Genomic DNA, 13,435 nt, shown 5'->3' on the forward strand with positions numbered 1-13,435 from the left:
GGTCGGGTCTTCATTCAAAAGAAAAATAATGTCAAAACGTTGAAAGTGTATCATTGGAGCCATTAGGAATTACAATGTCGTTTACAGATTCTACCGACAAGTTATGTTTTTTAAAGGTAAATCTGTCATTTTAATATATTTGGTTCATGATTCTACATACAACAAGAAACTGCATATACCTTAAAAAATCGTCACTATACGATTGCGCATACTTATATGTCTATTTAACATTAATGTGGGTATGGAGTTATATGACCGAAGGTCATCTCAATAAAAAATGAGATGAAATCTTGTCTGAAATGCACAAAATGCTGTAACATTAAAGCGAGCGCATCCGTTTTTTACTCATTTTTATGGACTATTGTTACTATGATATATCTTAGGTCATGAATGTGCGAAGCGAAAATGATCATTTAGATCAAATGATGTAACATGAATTTGACAATCAATGCCATTTAAATTAAACGCACATAAGTATATTGGAAGAAAATAAACTGTTACCTTCAAACTTCTCGTGCCTACCATCCATCCATCCATACAACAAACAAATCATACACTAGGGGATATCGAGTTAACATACATTAGAGAGTTTACTTTAATAATACAAATTAACAAACATATATTGGCACATCAACATTTGTAGCCAGGAATTATGTAAAATTAGTCTGGACTCATTCTATTTAGTCATGCTCATTGGAATACCAAAAGTTTTTCCTTTAAGTTTTCCGTCACTCTATAATATCTGCATTTCATGTAATGTGGGATACAGGAAACATACAAAGTTTAAGAATTGGTAATTGTTAAATTACAGAACTGGTATTTTTTCCTTCAATTTACCTCATAGAAAAAGTTGTTAATATAAGAACATCGAAAAATATAGACCGACCAGCAGAAAAAGTTGACAATTTAGCATTTCAAATTCGTATTAAACATGTTGAAAGATATATCAAATGTTCCGACCAAGTACCTCACCTAAGGGAGTGCAGGTTGCAAGTCCGATATACATACACGTTATCAATTAATTTTAGATAGACTGGAATTGTTAAATCTTAATAAACTCATCTTAGATACCAGAATTAATAAACAAATATAATTACGCATGTTACACTTGTACTTTACATTTTTAGAAGCACATGGACGCTGCAAAGCATATTTCTTCTATTATCGACATCTAGATCTCTGCTTTAAGTTCGGACCCACCATTGTTGGGTCTGATTCAAACGTTAATATGGTTTGTAGTCAACCTGGCGAAGAACTTGTAAAGATTAATTCGGAAGACAGACAAACATATATAGAACATATCACAGGTATAAATATTTGATTATAAACTGTACGTACATTTATAAAGTTCAAACAATTGTTATTTTTTACTTTGTTTAAAACATTTACAAAACCACTACTATTTGTGCGTTTGGTTAGCACATTATTTTTTTCCCTAATTTTTCTGAAAGTCGAGCAAGTTAGGTATAACTACGTTACACTTTCACATACTTGTCCTTCATTGTAACAAGATCTTCTGACTAAATAAAGGCACCAGTAGTATACCGCTGTTCGAAACTCATAGATCGATAGAAAAAAAAAAACCAAATCCGGGTTACAAACTTAAACTGAGGGCAACACATTAAATATAAGAGGAGAACAACGACACAGCATTAAAATGTAACACACACAGAAACGTACTAAGCATTAAACAAAATCCGATGAGAATAACAAATATAACATCAAAACTAAATACATGAGTTTGGGATAGAAAAGTACAGTGACACATAAGAACATCCTTATTATTTAGAATAATTAATACTTTTGCAAACAGTAAATTTTATAAAATGACTATATAATAGATATACATGATAAAACTGAAGTATTAACCAATAGCAGTAAAAAACCGGGTACATTACTTAAACCAACATAATCCAACATAAAAAATAGTGCTTTGTTTTACAAATTGAAATTAACATTAGTTCATAAAATGGTTATTTAAACGATGGCTTCACGACATTGATAACTCGTTTCATATGGAGTAATTTAGACAACAGTAGTTAACAGGTGTTTAAATCTCCACAATACCCCAAGGAAAACTCAAAACGGAAAGTCCCTAACCAAATGGCAAAATCAAATTATAAAACACATCAAACAAATGGACAACAACTATCATAGTCCTGACTTGGTACAGGCACTTTCAAATGTAGAAAATGGTGGATTGAACCTGGTTTTATAGCACTAAACCTCTCACTTGTATGATGGTCGCATCAAATTCCTTTATAATTACAACGATGCGTGAACACAGAAAACAGAACTAATCGATTTAAAAACGAATTGAGACAAACCCAGGAAATCGCATGTAGCTTTAAACAGGAGTGAGACCAAGTGTGTATATATGATAAGTGTCTTCTGCTATCTATATATCTACCCCCCCCCCCCCCATGAAAATCCCCAATAGGTCAAATTTCGTAATCGGGTAAAGAAACAGTCGATAAAATTACAGTATTTATGGCTATTACATTTAATTAAGATCTATGACTCCGTATACATGAGAATAGTGATTTTGTTTGAATTATGGTTTTTGTGCCGCCTTAATCTGATACCTCTTGTTTAGTAATATATGGGTCATTTTCAAAAAATGTCGAATTTTCAGTACACCCATGCTAAAATTTTTATTTCTAATGGAAATTTCAGTTGTAATGGTTTAAATGAAAGTCGGATTTGTGATTCAGAACATTAATAATAAACACACCTCACATCTTTTTTGATAAGATTAAACTGCATTTAAGTCCGATTTTGGGGGTATTTGTGTGCGTACATTGTCAGAAAAACACATTTCAAATGATTTTTTTCCGATTTTGTGATCGCAATGATATCTGCAAAAGGGACTTTTTAAGAACCTTAATTATAATTTTAACGAAAAATCGTAGCTTCTTTATCATTGTATGTAACAGATTATCTACAAACTAAATCCAATCAGCGTACAGGAGGTTCATGTCTATCCTGCTACCGCTACTTAAATCAGTCGTTAAATTATTCTCCCTATGAATATTGAATCAGTCAGTGTTGATTTAAAAATGCAAAGTAATCTTTACATTTAAAACGCCTCCTTTTTTGAACGAGTGTAGAGAAAAGACATTTCAAGACATTTAGTGAAAAAAATAGAGCGTACTTTATTTCATGTCTATGCTGTTACCAACCATTTTGATTAATTACACTAACAGTATGGTTGTAAAAAGTGCAATAAAGTGTTGGAAACCAAATTCACAATAGAAAACCATAATCACTTCACCAAAGGGAGTAGTTATTTCACAACAGCAATCAAAAACGAAGAAATTTGTCTATCCTGTTATGTCTATCCTGTTACTATGGTTGCTATGGTTACAGTAACAGGATAGACAATTATAGACAAAAACGTCGTTAAATGTTTTATCTTAACATGTAGGTGGAAAACGAATGAAATATTTCATTGTTTGAACTCATCTTAAGGTTATAACGTCTTAATCTTCCCAATTAAGCATATGCAAGTGCAATACTGATATCGGTAACAGGATAGACAAAAAGGTAACAGGATATTCTTTGATATAGTGATATATCAGAAATGTACGTTCCTGTTACCAACGAAATAAAGAGAAAAGTAAATTAACTTATGAGGAATTTACTTGATGTTGGGTTTATTTGAAAGGGTGAAAAAAGGCCGAACAATATAAATTGCTATCTTAGACTTGCATTACTGGTGGTAATTTTTACAACCTTTGAAAACCAATTTTTAGAGCCATTTTTCAGTACAACCTAGAAAATTGGCAAATAATCTATTATTTTACCAAATGAATATATATAGAAGTTTATTCTCTTGAAAACCATCTAAATGGTAACGTAAAACAAGCTTAACATTTTATCTAAACCTTTTCTTAATAACCCAAAATTTCTTTTGAAAATGGTATTAGGATAGACAAAATATTGTACCACCGATCAAAAAATGTTTCAAGATATTCTTGTATGACATCATTAAGATTGCATCTTTTAATATGTTGTTCTTAAAGTACTGTTTGTTTTGATTTGCTTATGTAGAGGGTTGTTTGAATAAGTAACTTTTAATAAATTTTTCAATTTCAAAATTCGTCATTTTTTGAAAATGACCCATATACGAATGCATGTTTGTTTTTAGCATGAACGTTCCCTTTTTTATATAAAGATACATGACATAATTTTAATTTTCAGCTGACATTGGTCTTGTTTATGACCATTCTATCTGCATACAGGGTACAAGTATGATAAACCCTTCCAACAAATGGACATTTAACGATGGGGAGTTGATGACTTATTCTAAATGGGGAACAGGCCAACCGGAGGCAAACGGAACGTTTATTCGACTATTTCGAATTAAGAATTACACCTGGTTATCTACCGCTGCAGATCGAGAGTGTTCGTACATTTGTGAATATAACTGACATGTTATTATACATATGCTTGACAAACATTCTCATTTGTTTTTTGTATTTTTTGTTCATTCATTTTATCTTCCATTTTGTAGAATGCATTACTAATAGGTTTTATAATATTAATCAATTGTTGATCACATAATGACTACAGTCTTTTGTCGACGATCTGTTTCTATTGCCTGATACTTTCAGTTATAGTCCGCGACAATACATTGACATATCCGGCCCCGAAGTGATTAATTTAAAGGGTAGACACTATTCATAAAGTTGACCTTATATGTATTTTTTCTTTCATTTTTTGGTAAAAGAGGTGTATAGCCAGTCAAGGTTGTTAAAAACTTCCCTTTATTGTTGACAGTACGAGTTGTCCTTCTTTTCCGTATATATTCTACCAATAGTTTCAGCAGTAAAATATATTATGACGCAAACACAAACCAAACCAAAAAAATATCAATTTTCCTCTTACCTTGCATGGCTTAATAACATAATAGGTCTCCCAGTAAATATATGGTATTTCTCATTTTTTAGTCTTTGTTAACATATCCATGTAACCCCCCCCCCCACCACCAAAATAAAAAAGAGAAAACATAATATAATTTTCGGAATTGACTGTAAAATATACTTAGAAATGTATATTACACTAAGTATACCTACAAGATCTCTCTTTAGCACCACTGTGAAATTCCTTAATTTCTGATCAATTTGTGTTTGCTGGAGATATACCGCAAAACTTTTTAATGTTTGTAGTTTTCTTCTTTTAAATAGAATTCGATTTAAATTAACCCTGCCACATATTCTTGTTCTAGACCCCAATCAGTGTTTGTTTTATATGTAGGTTATATTTCAATGGGATTTTATTATTAGGAGTAGTCGCTTTTGACAGCATACCTAGATTGTTTCTGTTGAACCTATACAAACCTTTATATATTTGGCATATTGTATAGACACATGTCGAACGTTTAAGACTGCATGTTGCACTTTAAATGTATTGTTGGATTGATGTCTCAAAGATAAGTATGCAACGAATTCTTTTTTAAGTAATGCAAACATTTACAATATACATTTAACATGTACGAACGTGGTAGTGTTCATACATATATATAATATGCCATTTAAAGGGGCAGTAGCCAAGAGATATATTAGAAATTAAATATAATTTGTTTTTGTATGTTTTGTTATGATTTAAAAAAAATCTAAAGGAGCATAATTTTGTTTGTCCACTATTTCGAAATGTTCAAATAAATACCATAAATATACAATGCTTGGATTGAAACAAAACAAATTATTGCCAACATCCATCAAGACTAAATAGCTAAAGAATCGAGACAAATCGCCTAAATCCACTTCGTTTGAACTTAAGGGGACTCGATGGTATAATTTCCTTTTTTAAATATAGGATTTCGATATTGTTTTTAATAAATGAACTTTATCATATAACATGTATATTAAGTAGAAATATAAAATAAAAAAATGGGGTCACCGTTCATTTAAGATTTTTGTGAAGGTACTTTTGTCTGTTGAACTAATAGGAACATGAGAGGTAATCTCGAAATAAAAGAAGAACTGAATACAGAAATCGCTTGAATTTTACAACTGTTTAAGTACAGCTTATTTGAAAAAAGAATATAGGTCACCGATGAGTTAAAACAGATATTTTAATTTAATGCCAAAAATAATACATTTTTGGGCAAAAAGGAGATAATTTGGAACTTTTTCTATGATATAAACATTCTAAACTGCATCTGGGGCAAAAACCAATTGATTTTTTTGGTTGATTCTTTTTAACCATATCCTAAAGTAACGATTAATAGTGTAATAGATGTATGTGTTACGACTATTGCAGTTATGGTGTTAATTTTTGGTTTGTATGGATTCGGGTTTTTTTTCAGCGTTTTTGAAAACCATTGTTGTCGATAGGGGCTGTGATATTAGTTACAGAGGGTGCTAGTGACCTTATATGATAAAATTTGAGTCAGTAAATTCCATATGGGATGAGGGAGAAGTCCATATATATCGTATAAGGTCGTTGACACATTATGTAACGAATTTATCTTATTGACTATTTTAACATGTTGTATATAGACTAGTGGGCTATCAACATGATTTAGTCTTCAATACTTAGTATCAAGAACCTACTTCAAATTGTCTATTTAAAAACAAATGCCAACAATAACTTCTTGCTAGCTTTTAATGTGTTATATAAGTTTATTTCAATCGTTAATCATCAATTTCGTTGTCTACTGAAACCTTTCAGATTTTCCCTCAACACCTTGTTTTTTATTGAAGCGACGTAACATCACTATTAACGGTGTATCGAAATGTACACGGTATCCACGCGGTTGCTGTTAACCAATCATATTCTTTGAAATGCATAGGTGTTAAGATAAAATTGGTGGTCGGTTTTTGTATTGTATCTGTCCCATAGTACTATGAACATTTCCGTTTTGTTATTACAAGTTAATTGGATATTAACACATCCTATAACTTACCGCAAGACCAGTGATAATTTATCTAAATCTGTAATTTATAGACTTTTCATGACAATATTTGTCAGCAACAGGAGGTTTCATTTCTGTATTATACATGTTATAGCGGTAAATTCATAAAATATTTGTCAGCAACAGGAGGTTTCATTTCTGTATAATACATGTTATAGCGGTAAATTCATAAAATATAACTTCAATGATATATAAAGCAGAGAAAACATTTACGCGTTAATTATGAACTGTCAAGGCATTTTATAACGACTTTATTCATATATTGTCTGTAGAGCCCATTCCACGTTTAAATCACATCACAGCTGTTGGTTTGGTTTACAATGTGTTGTCCTTTACTTTTAACTACCGTAACAGTTCTTTGATCCGTATAAATTGAAAAATGAGTCTTGTCATCCGTCTACTGTTTTATAGAACATTTTAAAATTAAAATAAATGTGTTGTCTGTTGGGAAACGTATTATGTAATCAAACTAGGTGTCGCTCACATGTAACTTTAACAATTGTAACTTTTAAGTAAACATTTCCGTCAAGCGACGACAGAGGGTAGTTTTTACAACCTTTACTACCCTGACGGTCTTGTTCGATTATTGGACATTCTCAAGGTGTCGTTTGAGTATAAAAGAGGAGTAACGGTATAAAAAGTTAACACACAATTTTAGTTATATTTGTAGAAAATTATCCTGCTGATCATTTTTTCTTTAAAAGTTCTTTGTATCTATTTTTTATATTTTCTTGTGTTACAAGTAAATTGCACATTAACGCATTATTTACCTCAAGAACAGCAAATATAAATATTTGCAGTTCTTGAATCAATATAAATATCAACTTTATATTACTTTCTTGAAAATAATTGTCAGCGTTAGTTATTAAATGTATTTTATAAAATCATAGAATATTAGTTCAATAAAATATAACGAAAAAGAAATTAATACTCTTTAATCAAGACTTATAGACCTTCGGCTGGAACCTTATTACGATGTTGACTTAAAGACGTTTATTGAAAGTTTAATATGACATCAGTATCAAATTACAAACATTGTTTCCTCATAAATGTTTTTGTTCAATTCTAACGTTCGGAAGTGTTTTTTGATTCATATGAATTTCATCATCTATTGACGCACCAATACAATGACCCAAATGACTCTGGTTTAATCTGTTGAAAAATAAAAGATGTGAATAAAAAGCAATCTACATAAAATCCCGTATCAATAGTTTTTCAAACTTAAAAGGGCTATTTCTAGAGTTTTCGCTTTATAAACAATATAACCATACAATATGTATATCTTATTTTACTAAGAAGTTATTCGTGCATCTATATTCGAATATTTAAATTGATTTAGATAAGTTTTCTGTTGAGTTAAAACCCATACACATCGTATTGTGGTGATAATAAACCCAGTGCAATGTCGATCAGAATAGTTTCTCCTAGAATACATGTTGAGGATATTTTGTTAAAAGCACAAAACAAAACGGTTTGAAAGAGATGTGTAAAGGTTGCATGTCTGTAATTATAGACAATCAATTCCCTTAAGGAACTCCTTTTACGGCTAAATCTGTACTACTTTTACAATGACGTTTCATTAAAGCATTTGAATGATAGAATATCAAGCTGATATACACTACGATTCTTTTCATAGGTAAAAAATATAAACCTTTTTGGCCTATTTTCAACATTTATATGCCAAAATCGTAAACTACCAGTCTGTATTAACATGATTAACCCCCTCCCTTTTACTTTGGGTATTCTTCAAAATTCAAGCGGATTTTTATGCTTATTTATACTGGTAACATGTCCAAGTTATGTCTCTATGGTATATAACTTAGCTATCATATATGGAAACCCTTACGTAAACAAAACATAAGTATAAATGAATATAATATATCTCCCAAAAACTGGCGTAGTTTATGAAACAGATATATTTACAAATTGCAACCTATAGTGTGAACATGCACGAACGAAACGTATTCACTGAACTATGTAAAGTAAGTTATCTTTTTTTTTATATTCATATTTTTTCAACATGCTCAGTTGTCTTAAAAAACAACGATAATGAAAAATAGAACATTATACATTCAGTCAAATATACTAAAACTTACTGACGATATCTCCTAAACGCAACAAATTATCTACGCAAATAGAGAACAGAATAATAATTCATAATCAATTAAATATTTTTTTGCGATCAAGATAAACAACTCAACAGAAAGTGTAATCTTAAATACACAATCAAATTTACAATTTAACAAATACATACTCTTCTATCATTAACTATCTATTAACACGTTAGTAACGAATAATTCAAAGGTAAACAGTTTATAAATTCAGACGGGTATTATTATGGTATACAAAATTGTACAGATTGACATATGTTTTAATTTCGTTTTAAACAAAACGTTAACGTTAAGTAAACAGATACCACACCTACGTTTGCTGCATCTCTACTGGACAGTATGTACTCTGTAAATATAGTTACTGTAGCAAACAAAATAGATAGTTACAAATTAATGTTTTGATAATGGTTTTCAATAAATTTGTATGACTGTGTTGATAAAATGAACGTTAATACGAAAACTATATTTTGTTATACTATGTTTTGGACATTAATTTATGAATTACGTTATTGTTGTCTGTAATTGATTAAAAGTGCTTTACTGGTGATTTTTATATTTTAAAAGACTGTGCTAACGGGTTACTACCGTGAAAAATGTAAAAACAATCAGACGGCTTGAATATAAGTTACACGTTTACGAAACAAATGTTCTTAAAAGAAAAAATTGTTAAAAAAAACTACATACAGATATACTTTTTGTTGGTTAATTGCTATATGAATTGGTAAGTTGCACTTAAAAACTACATTTTGATTTTTAAATCGTTAGAGGATAAATACATGTAGGTGTATTATATTCGATAATTTCAAATTTTCCTTAAAAAAATACTCCAATAATCAAGTACAAATAATAAGTGTAGGTTGTATGCACTGTATTTAGAACATGCACTTAGGCTTGAAGCTTTGTGAGAAAAGCAAACATAGCACAGTGTTAGTAGATAATAGGTTACAATATAAATACTACAAATCAAAGTTCACAATGTACAATCTTTATTTACTATCATCATATATGAGACAATCATAATTATAAATTATACAATGAAAGAGCTATCGTAATGTTCATAGAAAAGAAGACTCATCTCCCGTATTATAGAAATTGCATGCATTATATGCAAAAGTATATCATTTGTAAAGATGAAAATAGATTTACAAGTTTATATAAACCTTTAACTACAAAAATGTAACATACTTAACCTGGCTTTAAATGTTTCTCAATACAATTGTTTAAGGTAGGTTGTGTGTACTTTTATATATCATTATGATATTTTGGATTAAAGTATTACGTACCGGAACAGCAGGTATTATTACACAACCGACTTTCCCTTGACGCATCACAATAGGTTGAATCCCAAATTGATGATTGAATGTGGCAATCTTTTAATCTGTTTTGAATACCACCACCGCAACTAACTGGACAGGTACTCCATTCAGACCAGGTACCTTCAGATATAAGATGAGAGAAAGCCGTGTCAGCGCCCAAAACCAAACACATAATAATTGTTCTATGTTAATTTATCTTCAAAATAAAATCGACAATATGTAAATCATATTGTTTATTTTGATTATTAACATGTTCCCAGGTAGCACAAAACATTTTCAAAACATTTTTATAAGGTTGTATAAATGTCTTATCAAAACGTTGTCAAACAAATATTTTCGTGATGTTATGTGAATATTTTTTCTTTGATTTTTAAAACATTTATTTAAAACATTTTTTGAAAATATTTTTACAATGATGTAAGAATATTAATAAAAATGTTTTCGATAATATTTTTTAAGATATTTTGTATGAATGTTTTATAAATGTTCAGAAGATATGTAGGTTCTACCTCTGAAAAACATTTTAAAAGTATATAAGTAGAACATTCTTAACAATATCACTCCGATGTTTTAAAAATATTTTCTAAAAATGTTTCATGAAATGTTTAAATAACATGCCTTTGAGATATTTTAACAACATTTCTTCATAATATTTGATGAAAACATTTTGAAAACGTTACGCTTTTAATATTGAGAAAATGAATTTATAAAACATTTTGTTGCTAATATTTTGACAACATTTTAAAATAATATTATGAACACATTTACCCCAAAACATTTTAAAAACGTTTCGCATTTAATATTGAGAAAATGACTTTATAAAACATTTTGTTGCTTATATTTTAACAACATTCTAAAATAATATTATGAATACATTTACAAAAAAATATTTAATAGAAAATGTTTTAACAATATTTTTCAAACATTGATTTAGGTTATGTAAAATACTTTATTTTATTTTTAATAAATGACACAGATTGGAGCTGTACCTCGATCCCATATATATATAGCATTATATAGTGCACGCACTGCTATTTTCCGGATTTTATATTCCACTACCGACATCAAACGTTTACACATTTAAAATCTAACTGTTCCCGATGATCAACGGACCTGATCCAAAGGAATTTTGAAACCAGTAACCGGAAGTTTTAATTATTGCCATGCTGTAAACAAAGACAAAGGAAACGTACAAAATAAAGAATAACTTTATCATGCGTTAAAACTGGTAAGATATGACACTAGTTCACATTTATAAATCATTGTTATGCTTCTAAAAATATCTTGGTTAATTTGTTTAATATATTCAAACAATAAATACGAGTGTAAGCAAGTATAATACAAAAAGGGGGATGATGATAATTTAGTCTGCCTTGATGTTGTGATGTGTATGTCCAGTGAATATTAGAATTATACAAACAGGGTTAAACTTAAGGTTTTTTTATATTATTTTAAAGTCTATAAATGCAATCACTTGTAACCACTGAGCATGTCTGAAAAGTTCTGTTATAAGCATTACAAGTCAGCCTATTATTTGCTTTAACAGACAGGGCAATACTTTATTTGCTCCATCGCTGGCTACACATCTACTTATCAAGGGAATCTCAAATACGCAATGATTATCAAAGCTTTTGCTATTTGACAAAGCGAGTGTTGTTGCCTCTATAATATATTGTTTTATGTTTTTGTAACTTGTACTTTTGTGTTGAGCCCTACAAGTAACAACCTATCACCCAGCCAGATAATTATTTATGTGCCGATCCCAAGACAGGAGTTTGATTCAGTAGTTGCCGGTTCATTTCTGACAAATTTGTTTTTTCGTTAAACTTTATAAATTATGCCATTACTTTCATTGTTAGAATTGTTTAAATTATACGACTTTACAGGACGTATTATGGTAATGTATACTGTGTCTGTCGGTCGGCCTCTTCGTTCCTCTATCTGTTGCGTCAACATGTCCGACACTAACTCAAAAAAGCTTTAACCAATTTGAATAACACTGGATTGTTTATATACATGGAGCAGCTGTTCACTTTTAAATGTTGTGGCCTTTGTAGCTGACTATTACACTGTGACTTTTTCTAACTTATATTTTATTCATTTGTTTATTTTAACTTTTGTAGGATCAATTAGACGTTCCAAAATTTATGATAAATTTTCTGAAATGCAGATTAAAATGAAGAATGGAAATGGGGATTTTAAAGAAGAATATAAGCTTAGAAATGACTACAAATATCCTGGAAGAGCAAATTTTTGAAGGTATTTATTATTTTAAATCCTCAATCTACATTACATGTATTTGCACAAAAATATACAATAACCATTACAAAATATTTTTGTTTATGGAAGACCAAGAAAATGTTACAGGTTCTTCATGGCTGGCTACTCTTTATAGTTGAGAAAACTATAGTGTCTTATTTTAAAAACTGGTGAAATCTACCGTTACACTTGTTTAATAATAAAAAAAACCTCTAGATGTTTAAAATAGCTACAATTGTTGCTTCACAATCAATTAACACTGATAAGTTGACACTTTTCAATATATTTTTGTAAAACCGCTGGATTTAATGAAGAGAAATAGTTTATAGTGTAATTTTGATTAAATTAACTGAAATTTCAGCCACTTGTTTAATCACTAAACTGAAGGACTAATTTGCTTACACTTTATTTTACAGGAGCCAGCAGATGTCAAAGGAAATAAAAAGAATGGAACAAAGGAAACTTTGAAAAAGAACAGTGATATGAAAATATTGAATAAATGTTTTGCATTTATAATTGTAGTTCTATCTTGTATAGTGTTGACTAATTACTTATAAGGTAGCAGAGAAAACAGTTAAAAAACTATGCAGAAGCAGAAAAATGTCTGAGGGTACCTGTGATCAAACATGAGATCAAGAAATACTTTTAAAAAAAATGCGCAAAGATATTTAAAATCAGAAAAAAAGAATACCTTTCTGTAAGTAAAACCATGACAAACTATATAATATTACGTGTTCAATAAATACAAAAAATAGGGTTATGTCAATGAGATATCAATCTAAATCTGACAAAAGTAAATAAAATATATGCTGATTCAACTGTAATCA

The 13,435-nt window shown here is 29.7% G+C and overlaps 1 long non-coding RNA gene across 1 annotated transcript; it reads left to right on the plus strand.

Moving 5' to 3' along the window:
- The first annotated feature begins 11,491 nt into the window (after positions 1-11,491).
- LOC143055017 (uncharacterized) lies at positions 11,492-13,124 on the plus strand. The gene is made up of 3 exons (XR_012971911.1): positions 11,492-11,577; positions 12,473-12,608; positions 13,025-13,124. It is a non-coding gene; the product is annotated as an uncharacterized LOC143055017 (long non-coding RNA).
- The last annotated feature ends 311 nt before the right edge of the window (positions 13,125-13,435 follow it).

The sequence above is a fragment of the Mytilus galloprovincialis genome, chromosome 12, assembly GCF_965363235.1.
Source record: "Mytilus galloprovincialis chromosome 12, xbMytGall1.hap1.1, whole genome shotgun sequence".
NCBI classification, from domain to species: domain Eukaryota; kingdom Metazoa; phylum Mollusca; class Bivalvia; order Mytilida; family Mytilidae; genus Mytilus; species Mytilus galloprovincialis.